At 53.0% G+C, this 16,905-nt stretch overlaps 1 protein-coding gene across 1 annotated transcript in view; it reads right to left on the bottom strand.

Moving 5' to 3' along the window:
• The window catches only part of CTXN1 (cortexin 1), a 35,468-nt gene extending 31,146 nt beyond the window's left edge, over window positions 1–4,322 (bottom strand). The window contains exon 1 of the mRNA XM_030540494.1: window positions 4,288–4,322. The gene's annotated coding sequence lies outside the window, so the exon portion shown is untranslated. The remainder of the gene's footprint in view (window positions 1–4,287) is intronic.
• Window positions 4,323–16,905: the final 12,583 nt, after the last annotated feature.

Here is a 16,905-nt window from a genome sequence, read left to right as displayed (position 1 = left end):
TACCGACCGGGCAGGGTCCGGCAGCCCAGCTCCTTCCCTACCGACCGGGCAGGGTCCGGCAGCCCGGGTCTGTTCCTACCGACCGGGCAGGGTCCGGCAGCCCGGCTCCGTTCCTACCGACCGGGCAGGGTCCGGCAGCCCGGCTCCATCCCTACCGACTGGGCAGGGTCCAGCAGCCCGGGTCTGTTCCTACCGACCGGGCAGGGTCCGGCAGCCAGTCTCCATCCCTACTGACCAAGCTCCATCCCTACCGACCGGGCAGGGTCCGGCAGCCCGGGTCTGTTCCTACCGACTGGGCAGGGTCCGGCAGCCTAGCTCCATCCCTACCGACCGGGCAGGGTCCGGCAGCCCGGGTCTGTTCCTACCGACCCGGGCAGGGTCCGGCAGCCAGTCTCCATCCCTACTGACCAAGCTCCATCCCTACCGACCGGGCAGGGTCTGGCAGCCCGGCTCCATCCCTACCGACCGGGCAGGGTCCATCCCTACCGACCGGGCAGGGTCCAGCAGCCCGGCTCCATCCCTACCGACTGGGCAGGGTCCGGCAGCCCGGCTCCATCCCTACCGACCGGGCAGGGTCCGGCAGCCCGGCTCCATCCCTACCGACCGGGCAGGGTCCGGCAGCCCGGCTCCATCCCTACCGACCGGGCAGGGTCCGGCAGCCCGGCTCCATCCCTACCGACCCGGCAGGGTCCGGCAGCCCGGCTCCATCCCTACCGACCCGGCAGGGTCCGGCAGCCCGGTTCCATCCCTACCGACCGGGCAGGGTCCGGCAGCCCGGCTCCATCCCTACCGACCGGGCAGGGTCCGGCAGCCCGGCTCCATCGTGGGGATTATGCCTGCATTTCAATGAGCTCAGTTTAAAGCTGCTTGTGATGTCATCTGGTCTCTGCTGATGAGGTGGTTTGTGCTGAGGATTCTCCAGGAGAATTCTCCTGCGTGGGCTCGGAGTGAGTGCTCACTGGAGCTGTGGCAGCAACAGCATCAGAACTAGGTTTGTGCTCCCAACACAACAGGCTCTGGGAGGTTCTGCTGCAGCCTGTGCCCTGGCTCTGGGTTTGGCTGGATTTCTCATCCCACCTGCATCCCCATTTCCCCCTTTGGCTGAGTGCAGGGACAGCGGGTTTCACTCGGGGCGATGGGGGGCTGCGAGTCACCGGACATGGGGGCGATTAGGCAGTGCTCTGAATGGATGGCATGGCATTTTGTGCTGTAGCTAGTCGGGGATGCAGAATAGCTCACAGGCACCTATGGGGAGGCCGCAGGAAGATCCTCCCCGCCCCTGGCTCCACAGAGCCACCATGGCCCAGACCCACCTCTGCAGGCTGCACCTTCTGCACTGTGCCTTCAGCGAGGTGCGGCACCGGCCAGCTCTGGCGCATGAGGGTGAATTTCTGGATCTGGATTATAATGCAACGCCAGCCCCTGCTCCAGCTACCCTGACGTAACAGCCTGAAGTGCACGATAACCCCCTCAGACCCTGCTGCCAAACAGCCTCTGCCCCCTGCAATGTGCCTGAGGGTGGGACTATTCTGGGCAAACATCATTCACTCTCGGTGCAATGGAGGGAGCAGTGCAAGCCCCCACCCCTGCTGCTGATGTCCCCCGGGCAGGGCTCTGCAAAAGGGAGGCACTGGGTTTGTGTGTGAAAATTCCAGCTGTGCTTTTTGCCATTCAGCTCTGGATGCTGTAGCACCTCTAGGTGTCCCTGACATTTTGCAGGCAGGGTCTTTGTCATGCTGAAGTACAGCCCCCTGCAAACACTGGGGGGTTCACTGCCTCTTTGCAGGGCCCTGTCCTGGGCTTGATTCATAGAATCATAGAATATCAGGGTTGGAAGGGACCTCAGGAGGGTAGGGATAGGATACAGAGGGATCTAGACAAATTAGAGGATTGGGCCAAAAGAAACCTGACTTGTCCTTGTTGAACATCACCACATTTCTTTGGCCCAATCCTCTAATTTGTCTAGGTCCCTCTGTATCCTATCCCTACCCTCCAGCATATCTACCACTCCTCCCAGTTTAGTGTCATCTGCATACTTGCTGAGGGTGCAGTCCACGCCATCCTCCAGATCATTAATGAAGGTACTGAATAAAACTGGCCCCAGGACCAACCCTTGGGGCACTCTGCTTGATACCAGCTGCCAACCAGACATGAAGCCATTGATCACTACCCATTGAGTCCGATGATCTAGACAGCTTTCTATCCACTTACAATCCATTCATCCAGCCCATACTTCTCTAACTTGCTGGCAAGAATAGTGTGGGAGACTGTACCAAAAGCTTTGCTAAAGTCAAGGAATAACACATCCACTGCTTTCCCCTCATCCACAGACCCAGTTATTTCATCACAGAAGGCAATTAGGTTAGTCAGGCATGACGTGCCCTTGGTGAATCCATGCTGACTTTTTCTGACCACCTTCCTCTCCTATAAGTGCTTCAGAATTGATTCCTTGAGGACCTGCTCCATGATTTTTCCAGGGACTGAGTGAGGCTGACTGGCCTGTAGTTCCCTGGATCCTCCTCCTTCCCTTTTTTAAAGATGGGTGCTACATTAGCCTTTTTCCAGTCATCTGGGACCTCCCCCAATCTCCATGAGTTTTCAAAGATAATGGCCAATGGCTCTGCAATCACATCTGCTAACTCCTTTAGCATCCTTGAATGCAGCGCATCCAGCCCCATGGACTTGTGCTTGTCCAGCTTTTCTAAATAGTCCCGAACCACTTCTTTCTCCACAGAGGGCTGGTCACCTCCTCCCCATGCTGTGCTGCCCAGTGCAGTAGTCTGGGAGCTGACCTTGTTTGTGAAGACAGAGGCAAAAAAAGCATTGAGTACATTAGCTTTTTCCACATCCTCTGTCATTAGGTTACCTCCCCCATTCAGAAAGGGGCCCACACTTTCCTTGACTGTCTTCTTGTTGCTAACATACCTGTAGAAACCCTTCCTGTTACTCTTAACATCTCTTCCTAGCTGCAACTCCAAATGTGATTTGGCCTTCCTGATTTCACTGCTGCATGCCTGTGCAATATTTTTATGCTCCTCCCAGGTCATTTGTCCAGTCTTCCACTTCTTATAAGCTCCTCTTTTGTGTTTAAGATCAGCAAGGATTTCACTGTTAAGCCAAGCTGGTTGCCTGCCATATTTGCTATTCTTGCAGTTTCAATAAGATTTCTTTAAAATGCAGCCAGCTCTCCTGGACTCCTTTCCCCTTCATATTAGCTTCTCAAGGGATCCTGCCCATTAGTTTCCTAAAGAAGTCTAAGTCTGCTTTTCTTAAGTCCAGCATCCGTATTTTGCTACTCTCCTTTCTTCCTTTTGTCAGGATCCTGAACTCAACCATCTCATGGTCACTACCTCCCATCCACTTTTGCTTCCCCTGTTAATTTTTCCCTGTTTGTGAGCAGCGGAAGAACTCTGCCCCTAGTTGGTTCCTCCAGCACTTGCAGCAGGAAATTGTCCCCTACACTTTACAAAAACTTCCTGGATTGTCTGTGCACCGCTGTATTGCTCTCCCAGCAGATATCGGGGTGATTGAAGTCCCCCATGAAAACCAGGGCCTGCAATCTAGTAACTTCTGTTAGTTCCCTGGAGAAAGCCTCGTCCACCTCATCCCTCTGGTCTGGTGGTCTATAGCAGACTCCCACCATGACATGACCCTTGTTGCTCACACTTCTAAACTTAATCCAGAGACTGTTAGGTTTTTCTGCAGTTTCATACCGGAGCTCTGAGCCATCATACTGCTCTCTTACATACAGTGCAATTCCCCCTCCTTTTCTGACCTGACCCCCATGTTTGCTACCTCCATTCATACACACGAGCTTCCCACTGACCCGTGGACCAATGGTTCTGTGCCCCACCCTGGGCCAAATCCTGCTCTCTGTTACACTGGGGTGTTCCTCTGGCCTCACACCGACATGTGCCCATCCAGAGCCGTGCTACGTTGCAGCCCTGGGGTTGCACTTTGGATCTCCTGGCCCTGTTGCTAGGATGTTGCCGAGAGGGTTCAGTCAGCAGCTGGGCCTAGTGGGCTTGTTACCGCCCTGTATTGTGGTAGGGCTGGGAGCCCAGGCCTGGCCCAGGGCCCTGGCACTTGGTGCTGTACAAACAAGGGCTAAAAGCGCAGCTCAGTATGAATGGCGGTTTCTAGTCTCCCCCTTCCTCTTTCACCTGAACCTTCTGCTTTCGCCCTGAGGTTCAGGGTGCGCTCCGGCAGTGGGACCTCCCCAGGAATCGGTTTTACTCTTCCAGACTGACAGTCCCCTCCTTGGCCCTCCTTTAACAGACTCCTTACCTCAGCTGCCCTAACCTCTCAGAGGGGTTGCAAACTGGACAGATTCCTTCCTTTCACCCGGTGCAGCAACCCGAGCTGGAGCAGCCTGATTCAGGACACGACGTCCACAAGGCGCGCAGCCGATGGTCTGGCATTCGCAAGCAGCCATGTGCTGATTTAATACTGTCCAGGATCCCTACACAGCCGCAGCCCCAGTGCAGCAAAGGTTCTAGATTCCACTAAGCTAATTGCACCAGAGAGACAGCAAAGCTGTTTGTTTGTTCTGCCTGGCCTTTAAAGGACTGGCCAATTAAATCAGGCTCCCAGCAACCAGCCTTTGTATTAGCTCAATTCTCACCAGAGCACTTTGTATCAGAAAATGGGAGAGTTTCTTTCATTAAAAATCTATGTACCCACGTGATGGTAAACTGTGTAGTCAATTGCTTGTCACTCTGGGGCTCATTATGAAATGTACTCAGGAGACCAAATAACCAGTGTCAGTCAGGCGTATTGCTTTAAATCAATAATGAGATAGGACAGGAAAAGGTTCAACACATACCAGTCTTGGGAGGCCATCCCCTGCAGCATGTTACATCATAGGTGCTGGAACTAGGGGTGCTGGGGAGGGGCTACTGCACCCCCTGGCTTGAAGCAGTTTCCATTCTATACAGGGTTTAGAGTTTGGTTCAATGGCTCTTAGCACCTTCAATGCCCCTGTGTTACATCCACCTTACACAGAATCTGTGCTCCCAATGTTACACCCCAAAGCCATTTTTATACCCAGTTATTTACCAGTGCAAGCTACAGTGTGTGTCAGCTAAAACTAGAGTTAAGCAATCCGCTTTCTGCTTTGCTTTGCTGGTACCACAGCATCCTCCTTCTCTCTTTGTTCTGAACACCTGCGTCCCAGGAACCGAAGGGTGTGAAGGCACTTCCTAGGCCCGTAGGTGGGTAGAACTATCCGATGTCTTGTCCTCTTTCTTTGGGACACTCCAGTGCAGGCCTGTGAGAATAACTCCCTACCCATGGGAAACAGGTCTAATAGGCCAGGGAAGGCTTTGCCTTCCTTGGCGCTGCCACTGACCCGCTGCTGGACACATAGGCCATAGTGGCCCCAGCCCTTCCCCAAGACCCGCACCACCTTCTCCACTCCACCCACATACACACCCGTCCCGACACTGCTCGCCGTGTCCCTCCTCCTTGTGCACTGGGGCCAGCGGCTCGTGGGGGGTGGGGCCTTCGGGGTGGGAGGAGCTGTCACTAGGGGACAGTGCTGGGGGAGGCCGGCAGCTCAGCTCGGCTTGGCCCGGCCTGGTGCTGGGGCCGGCCCAGCAGTGGGAGAGGCTGGGGACTCGGCCCGACTCTGGTGTGTGTGGATGGGTGGATTGAGGGGGCCGGCAGCTTGGCCTGGCGCTTGGGAGGGGCGGTAAGTCTGGGGGGCCGGTGGCAGTGGCTCAGCCCAATGTGGCTGGGGCCAGTGTGTGGGGTGGGGCTGGTGAGCTTGTCTCCCCAAAGCCGGGGTTCACTCGCCGCCCATGTCCCTACCTGTTGCTATGGTAAAAGTCATATGTCCTGATCCTGATGACTCTCCTATCTACTTAAGCCAATGCTTACTTCAGCTAATGCAAGGTGGTACGAGATCCTTAGCGTTCGAGAACAGGAGTATAGTGAAGGTATAGGCCAAATTAGGCTGTATAACTGCCATGCTATGTGTGCTTATGCTGTTTGTGCTTAATGTGTACTAATGGATATATGACCCAGGTAATACCTTTTATAGATAGATAGATAGATAGATAGATAGATAGATAGATAGATAGATAGATAGATAGATAGATAGATAGATACACTAGCCAGCATATATTAGTCCACACTATGAAATGCAATAAATCTGCAAATGGGATCTAAGCACTTTTTTCTTAGTGCTGACAAAGAGATATTGTAAAATACTGCAGTGATCGCACTGGATAAAATCCCATGGCAGAGAACATTTTCCCCTTTGAAGATAGTTATTGGAAATGCATATTTGGATGCTTTAGCTCAAAGCAACAGCACTCAGTTGTGGCTGGACTAAAACAATTCTTTCTTCATGCAGTTTTCACTGATTAAAGATTTTAATTTATCGGCCAATGGCAATAAACTTAATGAAAATTAACTTCTGACTTCTTGGAAGATTGGATTGCAGCATGTGCTGCAGAGCTGAACTGGGGACACTTTTGGTCTCTCAAAGAGCTTCTTGATCTGAAGGCAGCAGGTTGAAGTGCTGCTGGAGCCCAGCTGATGCTGTGTTCGCGAAATGCCAAGAGTTAAGCCAGTTCTAGCGTGTAAATTCCACAGCTCAGTCACCTCCCCACAAAGAGAAGCTGAGCTGTGGGTGTGCTCCTGGCCTGCCTGTCCTGGAAAGTGCTCAGCCACCTGGTAGAAGTTGACATTTGTCACCACCAGTGAGTGACACAAAGAATAGAGGTTGCTTGGGTGCATTATGAGAGGCCACCTGACTCCTCTGTGATATTGTCTGATCAAGTGGAGCATTACACCTCATTTCTCGCTCCTCTGAGCCCAGCCCAGCTGTGCAAAGCTACTAAGGCTTAGACAAGCAGCTCTTTACACTTGATCTATTCTTTGAAATTTGCGAATGTGGAGCTCTCCCTGCATGGCCTTCGGGTCAGAGGAGTGGATTGTGCAATAAATCTCATAACTAAGTGATAGCGAGGGCCAGTCACCGAAGGTGTGGAGGGCTGTGCGTGGGGGCAGGAGGCGGGAGGTTTGAAAGAAGTTTCCCCCAACAGCAAGGAGTGACTGCTCCTGCCCCAGTGCCTGAGTTCTCCTACAGCCCTTTTCTGATGGAAAATGCTCGCTAAAGGCTGTTCTTCCTGACCAATGTGCTGCTTCATCCGGCAACGGCTACAGATGCATCTTGGAGCAGAAGTTAACAGCCAGCACAGTCAGTACCTTCACCCAGAGAGCCACACTGATCTCCCCTCATCTCTTTCCCCAGCACGTATCTGCAGATGGCATCCTGCATACAGGATTGAGTTATTTATGCAGCAGCCACATGCAGACTCAAGCCCAGTCCAAAGAGCTCCCAGTGCAGAGCAAGTGCCAGAGGGCAGGGTAGGGAAGGATGGGGGCTGGAGGTGACTCCTCGGGCACCTATATTGATTTTAATTTTATTGGTGGGAAATACAGAGGAAGCGGCTTTTCCGAGGGGCTTGAGTGAGGGAAAGGCTGGGCTTGAAGATCCAGGGACGGGAGGGTGCTCCATACATAGAGGGCACCAGGAAATAGGAAGAGAAATGGATATGGCAGAAGGACATACAGGAGCATCGCTTGCAAAGCCGAGGCTGACAGCCTGTACCCATATGTTCACCCCCTTTTACAAGACTATGGTACATTTCATACAAAATATGCCTTGTGAGGTATCATTTGAAAACTCATAATTTGCTGACCATTATTGCGCTGGTAAAATGTGTGTGGCAACATTGTGTGTAAAGTTGTAAGATTCTACTGTATGATGTTACTAAGACATGGTCCAATGAGGGAGTAGTTACAAGCTGACGCCCCAGCCAGGGTCAACAAAATCAAATGGACCATCACCTAGTTAAGTGGCCATTCTTTGGCAGGGAAGATGATGTGGGTTCAAATCTACACCTTGACAAAGAAACAGCTGGGGATTCCTGTCCATAGGAGCTGATTCTCAAAGAACAGAAAGAATTATAGGAAGAGAGAGCAGAAACCCCAAATTATCTCTCCCTTTCTCTCTATTTACGGCATCGACAACACCTGAAAAACAAAGGAAGCAGCATAGGACTGGGAACAGGATCCTGACTTAAACAATTCAGCTAGTAAGACTGTTGGAACATGTGATGAGAGAGGCTTTGCTTTGAATTCACTTAGCTTGTTAAGTTAGGTATTAGGTTGTGTTTTACTTTTATTTTCTTGTAACCAATTCTGACTTTTATGCCTTATTTCTTGTAATCACTTAAAGTCTATCTTTTGTCGTTAATAAACTTGTTTTATTGCTTTATCTAAACCAGTGTGTTTGGGTTGAAGTGTTTGGGAGACGCCATTTGGGATAACGGGTTTTGTGCCTATCATTTTCTATTAATAAAATGACAGACTTTATGCGAGCTTGTGTCTAGGAGAAAGCTGGGCAGTACAAGACACACATTGCTGGGGAAAGTCTGGGACTGGGAATTTGCTGGGGTTGCTCTGCAGCGTAATTTTAAGTGGCTGGCCATTGCACTCAGATACTATAACTGGGAGTAACTTACGTGCTGGAGGTTGCATGGGAGCAGACCAGGAGAGGTTGCTCAAAGCAAAGCAGTATAAGAAGCACCCCAGACCGGAGAACTGAGGGGACACAGCTGTTCATGGTACTCTGGGGAATGTCACAGAGGGCCCAGGCCTTGAATGTGAGAACAAGGACCTAGTGCTCCCAGGCATGAGGAGCCAGAAAGGAACACACAGAAAGGGTGGCTCAGTCTCACTACAAGCTTCCCAGGCGCAGGCAGACACAGGCCAAAGGATGGGGAGGGGTAAGAGAGACAGTGGCCCCTTGGCCTGGCAGAAGGACACAGGGAGGATCACAGAGGAAGGGGACAGATCAGGCAGGGAATGAGCCTAGTGCCCAGCTGCAGACAGCAGAGAGGAGGCCAAGCTGGAGAGGACAAGCAGGAGGGGAGCAGTGCAGGGATGGAAGGACAGAGGGACAAGTGCAAAGGAGAGGTCTGGAAATGACCAGAGCCCCCTAGAGCTGGCCTGGGGACTGGCAGGAGAGCGAGGTGGAGCAGTGTGGGAATGTGCCCAGAGCGCAGGGACATCCGTGATAAGAGGGTCTCTCAGGGTGCCCAGTGGAACAGAGATGTTCCCAGGGCAGTGACTGTCTCTGCAGGGCAAAACCACCAACGGCTGCACTTTGTGTTTGACTCTGAAATCTGGGGGAAGCATCAAGGCCCTGCAATGCTATGGCATATTGATGCCAGCGCGCAGGTAACAGTGACTGTCAGGTCAGTCATACGCCCTCTCCCAGGAGTAGAGCACTCCCCAGACACAAATCCTGCAGCTGGAACCCCCAGACGAGGCCACTCACCCAGGTAGGGAGCAGACAGCGGACTGGCTGGAGCCCACTCCTGCAACAGGCAACAGTCTTTCAGCCACCATCAAGGGCTGGCAAAGGCTTGGAGCCAGAATGGGGAGCCACAAGATGCCTTGCAGCAGAGATGAAGTGCTGAGCAAGCCCTGGAGGCACAGCAGAGAGAAGAGAGCCTGAGATCTGCCTCCACTGCCAGAATAAGCACAGCCAGGCTGTGGGCCTGCTGCCATGTGGGGTCCAACTGCTGCTGAACTCAAGGGTGCAGCTCCCAAGCTCAGGACAGAGAGTGGAGGCTGCTGTGGGCCAGAGATGTAGGCCAGACATGGATCTCCCTACTCCAGTGTACTCAGCAGTAACTCCCTGCCTGCGGTGGGTTCACTACAGATTTTCACCAATGCAAGAGCAGAATTTGGTCCAGTGACCTTACTCCTCCCCTGACCCAGGGCACGGCCATGTGAATGGCTGGTCCCATCTGAGCCACATCCCCATGCACAGATGGGCTCAGAGATACACAGACACAAACACCATGGCCAGCTTTTACTTACAGAGGCCAGCAAGGCTGTGAGCTGGGTAGGAGTGAGGGAACCTTCCATAGGCTTTGAGCAGCGGCTTTGTTCATTTGTTTGATTATTCTGAAGCAAACCCTAGTCTTGTACAAAGAGCAGGGTGGATTCATCATCTCTGCGGCAGTCAATGACAGAGTTTTCCTGAGCTGGAGGGTTCCGGATCAGACCCCTAGCAAGACGGAATGCAGACTCTGCTCTCCTCCCACCTTGCAGCACCTACGACCTTGAGCCGGGGCTTTGGTGGCTGGTTTAATCGTTAAGTGACATCCCAAGAGCTATGTTAAAACTTCGTTATTAAGATTGCAAAGTCCAGCAGCCAGAAGTCAGGAAATGCCAGCACGAAGTCTGTTTGTGCAACCTTAATTTGGCCCCCTTGTGCAAACGCATTATGACAGTCTCTAATTACAAGGGTGCATACTAATGTTCCACGAGACCCGCTGCCTCAGTCCCTGAATAGGCAGCTAGTTAATGTCATTCTCCTCATTCAATGTGCAACGTACTTACTGCACACCAGGCAAACCCTGCCCTGAATTCCACACTAGTCATGTCTTCCTGGGCACTACGGTGCTGATCTCAGCGTAATAGCAGAGCTTCACTTCACCACATTAGTGATTCTTCTTCCCAGCACCCGTTGGGAGGCCAGGGTGGAACTGTCCCCATTTTACAGTCGAGGGAACTGAGGCACAAAGAGATTAAGGGCAAAAGTTTCCACTAGTTTTGGGGGTTCAGCCTGAAACCCCAAGCCCTGATTGTTCAGAGTACTTAGCATCGTACAGCACTTTATACATTCAAAGCACAGCTCCCGTTGATTTCAGTTGCAGCTGTGAGAACTCAGCACTTCTGCAAATCAGACCACAGGGTTCCAAGTCAGGCATGCAGAAAATGAGGACACACAATTGGTGACCCACCGGTGAAAAGCCTGGCTGAAGTGACTTGCCCAGCATCACACAGGAACTCTGTGACAGAAGCAGGGATAGAATCCAATTCTCCAGGCCATCAGCAAAGACTGTCCTTTCTCTTCCTGCAAACCCCTGCCTCCTTCCCTATACCTCTTCCAACTTCTGCAACAAAGAAGGCAGGGGTCCTAGGGACAACAGCTGCCTTTGCTACACAACCCTGATTCATCCTCAGGGCTGGTCTACACTACGGGGGGAAATCGATCTTAGATACGTAACTTCAGCTACGTGAATAACATAGCTGATGTCGAATATCTAAGATCGGATTACTCACCCGTCCTCACCACGCGGGATCGATGTCCGCGGCTCCCCGTCGATTCTGGAACTCCGTTGGGGTTGGCGGAGTTCCGGAATAGATATAAGCGCGCTCGGGAATCGATATATCGCGTCTAGATGAGACGCGATATATCGCTCCCCGAGTAATCGATTTTAACCCGCCGATAAGGCGGGTAGTCTAGACGTAGCCTCAGAGAAGGTCCATTTCATGCACTGAATGAGGCAGGGGTCCTGTGGAAGAAATAGCCTGCGATCATGGAATCAAAGACTATATCATAATGCATCACACAAGGGGATGGATTAAGGTTACACAGGTACCCTTAATTCTTGCATTTCCTAATGGAGGAGTGCATGACTTTGCAACCATAGTGATGTTCTCAGAATTTTTTGGATGTAATTTCCTAATGTTTAAAAAAAAACGGAAACAATAGAAATTCCATTGCGTAGAACCATACTGACCCTTAACTTGTATCATTAGCAGGGTCCCCCCACCCACACACTTCCTGTCCCCTTCCCCATTCCTTGGCTCCATCCCATTGCCCCCTGTGCATTGAGTCAGGCTGCATCCTCCTCCTCCGTACCACCTGGGCACCACAGGGGACACTGAGAGCACAGGAGAGGCAGCCTCCCCACTCTCAGTATCCGTGTTCTGTGCCACACTGGCCTCTGCAGGGAAAGTGCTGCTCCACTCCACCACCCCCTGTGACAAAGTTCCTCCTCTACCTTGGTGGGTCCTGCGCTTATTGGCAGATTTGCTCATCTCAGTGATCTTCCCCACAGTCTGGGTCAGCTCCTCCTGTGTCTGATCAGAAGTTGGGAGGTTTGGGGGGAACCCGGGCCTGCCCTCTACTCCGGGTTCCAGCCCAGGGCCCTTTGGATTGCAGCTGTCTATAGTGCCTCCTGTAACAGCTGCATGACGGCTACAACTTCCTGGGCTACTTCCCCATGGCCTCCTCCAAACACCTTCTTTATCCTGACCACAGGACCTTCCTCCTGGTGTCTGATAATGCTCGTGCTCCTTAGTCCTCCAGCAGCACAGCCTCTCACTCTCAGCTCCTTGTGCCTCTTGCTCCCAGCTCCTCTCACACGCTTCCTCTCCTCTGGCTCCCCCCGTACCTGACTGGAGTGAGCTCCTTTTTAAACCCAGGTGCCCTAATTAGCCTGCCTTGATTGGCTGCAGGTGATCTAATCAGCCTGTCTGCCTTAATTGGTTCTAGCAGCTTCCTGATTACTCTAGTGCAGCCCCTGCTCTGGTCACTCAGGGAGCAGAAAACTACTCACCCAGTGACCAGTATATTTGCCCTCTACCAGACTCTTGTACCCCACTGGAGCATGCTCAGAGTTGATGAGATCTTTGGAGATTTTAGCAGGCAAACTCTAACGAGTCTCTACTGAGCGTGTGCAAACAGGTTTTTTTCCCAGAGGCTTACAATTGGGCCAAATTTTGGCAAATTTTCACAAGAACATTAACAGGCACCTCCCTGACATGAGGGCAATGCCACTGCCCAGTTTCAGTCCCTGCTCCAACCTCTGGAAGTTCTGGAACGTCTCAGCAAAAAGATTGTAAGGATTTTTTAACATGGACCAAACAACGTAGTTTTTCCTAATCTCGTTTTTGGAAATGACTGGACCATTTTAGCTGAAACATTCCCAAAAATTCAGCCTGGGGAAGATCCTGGGATGGAAAATTTCAGCCCAAACGGCTGAAGTTTGACAGAGCTATAAGCAACTGAAAACACGGCCTAATAATGCTAAGTGTTGGACATCCTTAGCTCTAGACATTGTGCTGCCCTGCACTGCCTGTAACAAAAGCCAGAGATCAACAATCAAGACTGGCAGAGACCAAGTTTTTCTCTCCCTTGCACTAGTCTTACACTGGTGTGACTACTGGCTGCACTGGAGTCACTGCTGATTTACACCAGGGTGAGTGAGAGAAGCCCACAGCCCCAGGACCCTTATCTCCTGCCTAGGACACGGGTCTCTCATGTGTAACATTGAAATCAATGAGATTTACTCTTGAGCTGTTTTTCAGGGGATGAAATTTGAACTTTCCATTTAAAATGTCATTGAAATTTGCACAGTTGTGGCAAGCTCAAGGCCCTAGTTAAACACACAGATGGTGCAGACCAGTTGTACTGCGAAGAACGACTGTCAAATGCCATCAGGGCCGCAGTTCATTGGCCCTCCAGGGCTTCCACGTCTCCTGGCTCAGCTTGCCAGCAAAACGTGGTGTTCGTCTCCCCGCCAGGCTGGTAGGCACAGCTGGGATCTGACAGCCATGCTGGGGCCTTCCCTGCCCCCGCTGCAGTATCTGCTTGACCTGACTGCCTGCTATGGAGCAGCATAGGGAAATCCAGGGCAGAACCTGGGGCTGCTGCAGAAGAGAGGAACGTGCCGTCTTGCACATGCAGCCGGGACTACTGCCTGCCTCCAGGGCCCCAGAGCTCACTTGGGCTCACACTGGAACAGATGGGCCCAGTGAGGAGCAAGGGCCTGTGGAGGGGCCATGTGGGAGCCCGGCTCAGGGCTGTCGCTGCCTCTCTGTTGGTGTCTGGTGTTCATTCTCCAGCCCCATTGTCTTTGCTGCTGTTCTGGGGTAACTGCTTTTTGCTCCCAATGGGTGGATGTGGATGCCTGATCCCCACAGCACATGGCACTGTGTGGGCATGGCCATTATTGTTTGCTAGGGGTGGCGGTCCCTAGAGGCCCCAGTCAGGGTGCTGGGTGCTGTACGTAGCTAACAGAGACAGTCCCTGCCCCCAAGAGCCCAGGGAAGCTGGGCAGGAGGGGCCTGCTCCATTCTAATTAGCTCTAATCCTTAAGTAAAACATCTCTCTCCCGACTTCAGCATTGCTAGTGCAATGGCTCTGGCAAAGCAGCCCTGCCAGTGCCAAGGACAAGTGGGGGCTTTGTGCTGTGGGATAATCCCTGCTTCAGACAAGAGCCATTAATTACTTCAAAGTCATTTGCAATAAGGAATTAACTCCTTCCTCTCCTGCCAGCTAAGCCATGGCAGGGCTGGTGAGTTCACCGCAGCCGCCAGGGCCCGGGTATCCCATGCCTAGCTCACTGGGAGCAGCTGGTGCTGCCATGCAGCAAACCTTTGCTCTCTGGCCAGGCATAAGGGCCATTGTTCACTCCCTGCAGCTTTTCCTGGAGACTCCCCAACATCTGCCAGGCAGTACAGGGAGGGTGGCTCTTGCCTGCAGGCCGAGGGTCCCACCCTGTATGAGGGAGCAGGAGACTTGGCACTGCAGGACTGAATGCCTGGTTCTTCCCAACCTGGCACATCCCCCTGTGCACAGTGCCCTCGGCAGAGGGCGCCCTGCACCCATTTCCCATGGGATCCCACCCATAGACACTGTGATCCTCCAGTCTGACCCCTTGCAGAGCACGGGCCAGGGAACTGTCCCCCAGTCATTCCTAGACTCACTAATGGTCAGGGATGGAGAACCCACTGCAGCCCTTGGTCAGGTGTTCCAAGGGTTAATGGCTCTCACTGTTAAAGGTTTACACCTCTGAATTTGTCTAACTTCAACTTCCAGCCCTTGGCTCATGTTAGCCCTTTCCCTGCTAGAGCGCGGAGCCCCGTATTAAAGGGTTGTTCCCCACATAGATACTTTTAGACAGGAATTAAGTCACCAGGAACCTTCTCTGCATTAAGCTCAACAGACCGAGCATTTTGGGCATGTTTACATGAGGATAAAAGCCCCACGGCAGAGCCAGGGCTGGCCTGGGTCAGCTGACTCGGGCTCATGGGGCTAGGGCCGGGTGAAGAATCGCTGTGTAGACGTTTGGGCTTGGACTGCAGCCAAGCTCTGGGACCCTCCCCCCTCACAGGGTCCCAGAGCTCCAGGCTCCAACCCAAGCCCGAACATCTACACAGCAATTTTTCAGCCCCAGAGCCTGAGCCCCACAAGCCTGAATCAGCTGACCTGGGCCAGGAGAGGGGTTCTTATTCACATGTAGACGTAGCCCTTGAGTCTACTACTCCACAGCACGTTTTCTACAGCTCTACATGTTCTCATGGCTTGTCTCTGAACATCTCTGATTTATCAACACCCTTCTTGAATTGTGGGCACCAAAACTGGACACAGGATTCCTGCAGCAGTCGCACCTGGACCAAATACAGAGACAAAATATTCTCTCTACTCCTACTCGGTTTTCCCCCATTTATGTATGAGAGGCTCACATTAGCCCTTGTGGCCACAGCATCACCCTGAGAGCTCACGTTCAGCTGATTATCCACCATGACCCCCAAATCCTCTTCAGAGTCCCTGCTCCCTGGGATAGAGTCCCATTCTTATCAGTATGGACGACAGTCTTTGTCTCTACATGGATACATTTACAGTTAGTCAAATGAAAGGGGATATTGTTTGCTTGCGCCCAGCTCACCAAGCAACCCAGATCGCTCTGAGTCAGTGACCTGCCCTTTTCAGCATTTCTAGGCCTGGCATCATGGCATTTCACTGATATATGTTGGTAAACATTGATTTCAGCTGACACTGATAGTGATGAAAAAACATTGATTGGTAAGACTTGGTGGGGCTGCTGGGTGGAGCTGTGACAAGGGGCTGCTGGGTAGAGCTGTGACGAGGGGCTGCAGAGGTGGGGCTGTGATGGGGGGCTGCAGAGTTGGGGCTGTGATGAGGGGCTGCAGGGTGGAGCTGTGACAAGGGGCTGCTGGGTAGAGCTATGACGAGGGGCTGCAGAGGTGGGGCTGTGATGAGGGGCTGCAGGGTGGAGCTGTGATGGGGGGCTGCAGAGGTGGGGCTGTGATGGGAGGCTGCAAGGTGGGGCTGTGATGGGAGGCTGCAGACATGGGGCTGCAGAGGTGGGACTTGTCCTTCTCACAGTCCTGGCCAGGGGTCTCTGCTCTGTCTGCCAGGACTGCAGCCTTCCCTGCACCTGTAGGGTTGGGTGTCACAGCCCCACGGCTGTGCAGGGAGCACTCTGCAGCCCCCCTGCCCAGAACCCCTCACTCACTCATCAGCCAGGAGTATGGGAGCCAACAGAGCCCCCAAGCACCCCAGCCCCGACCAGCCAGAGCATCCTGGAGGGCTGCCCTGGGCTGTGTCTCTGGAGGGGCACAGCTCCATCCTGCCCATGCCCCCACGCCATCCCCTTCCTCCTCTGCCCTTGGCTCACCCCAGAATGTCTGCTGCAGCCGGGACTTGTGTGGAAGTGCCAGGCGCTGTTCCTGGAGGGACTTTATCCCAGCCTAGCTGGTGCAGAGGAACCCCAGAGCTGAACAGGGTGCACAGCTCTGTGTTTGTGGTGGATGGAAGAAGGAAAGGGAGCAGTGATGGTAGGAACGGGGTCTTTGTGCCCGGCCATGCAGAGGCAGCATGCTGCAGACAGCCAGGGTGCAGCACTGGCTATGAAGGCATGTGCAGTGGAGTGCTTACTCCCATGCACAGCAGGAGCGCGAACAGCTCCCCGGCTCCACTCCGGCCAGCGCGGCAGGTTGTGAGGGCCTGCAGGGTTTGTCTCATGGCTGGGTGTCCGCATCTTCACTCATACAAGGCAGGAGTTGGGGTGACAGGGATGGAGTTGTTACAACCCAGCTGTTTAAACCCTTTCAGAGCCCTCTCACTCCTGGGATAGAGTCCCATCAGTGTGGCATCTGGGCACCTGGGCATCATGCCAACCTCCACAACAAGCCTGCAAGAGAAGCTGAATTCTTGACCCATGCTGAGAGGTTGGAGCTGCTTTCATCTGGGATCTACCTGGGCACTCAATGCCGTCT

The sequence above is a fragment of the Gopherus evgoodei genome, chromosome 22 (genome assembly GCF_007399415.2).
Source record: "Gopherus evgoodei ecotype Sinaloan lineage chromosome 22, rGopEvg1_v1.p, whole genome shotgun sequence".
NCBI lineage: Eukaryota > Metazoa > Chordata > Testudines > Testudinidae > Gopherus > Gopherus evgoodei.
The sequence above is the reverse complement of the archived record's forward strand: the minus strand, read 5'-3'. Positions and strand labels throughout refer to the sequence as shown.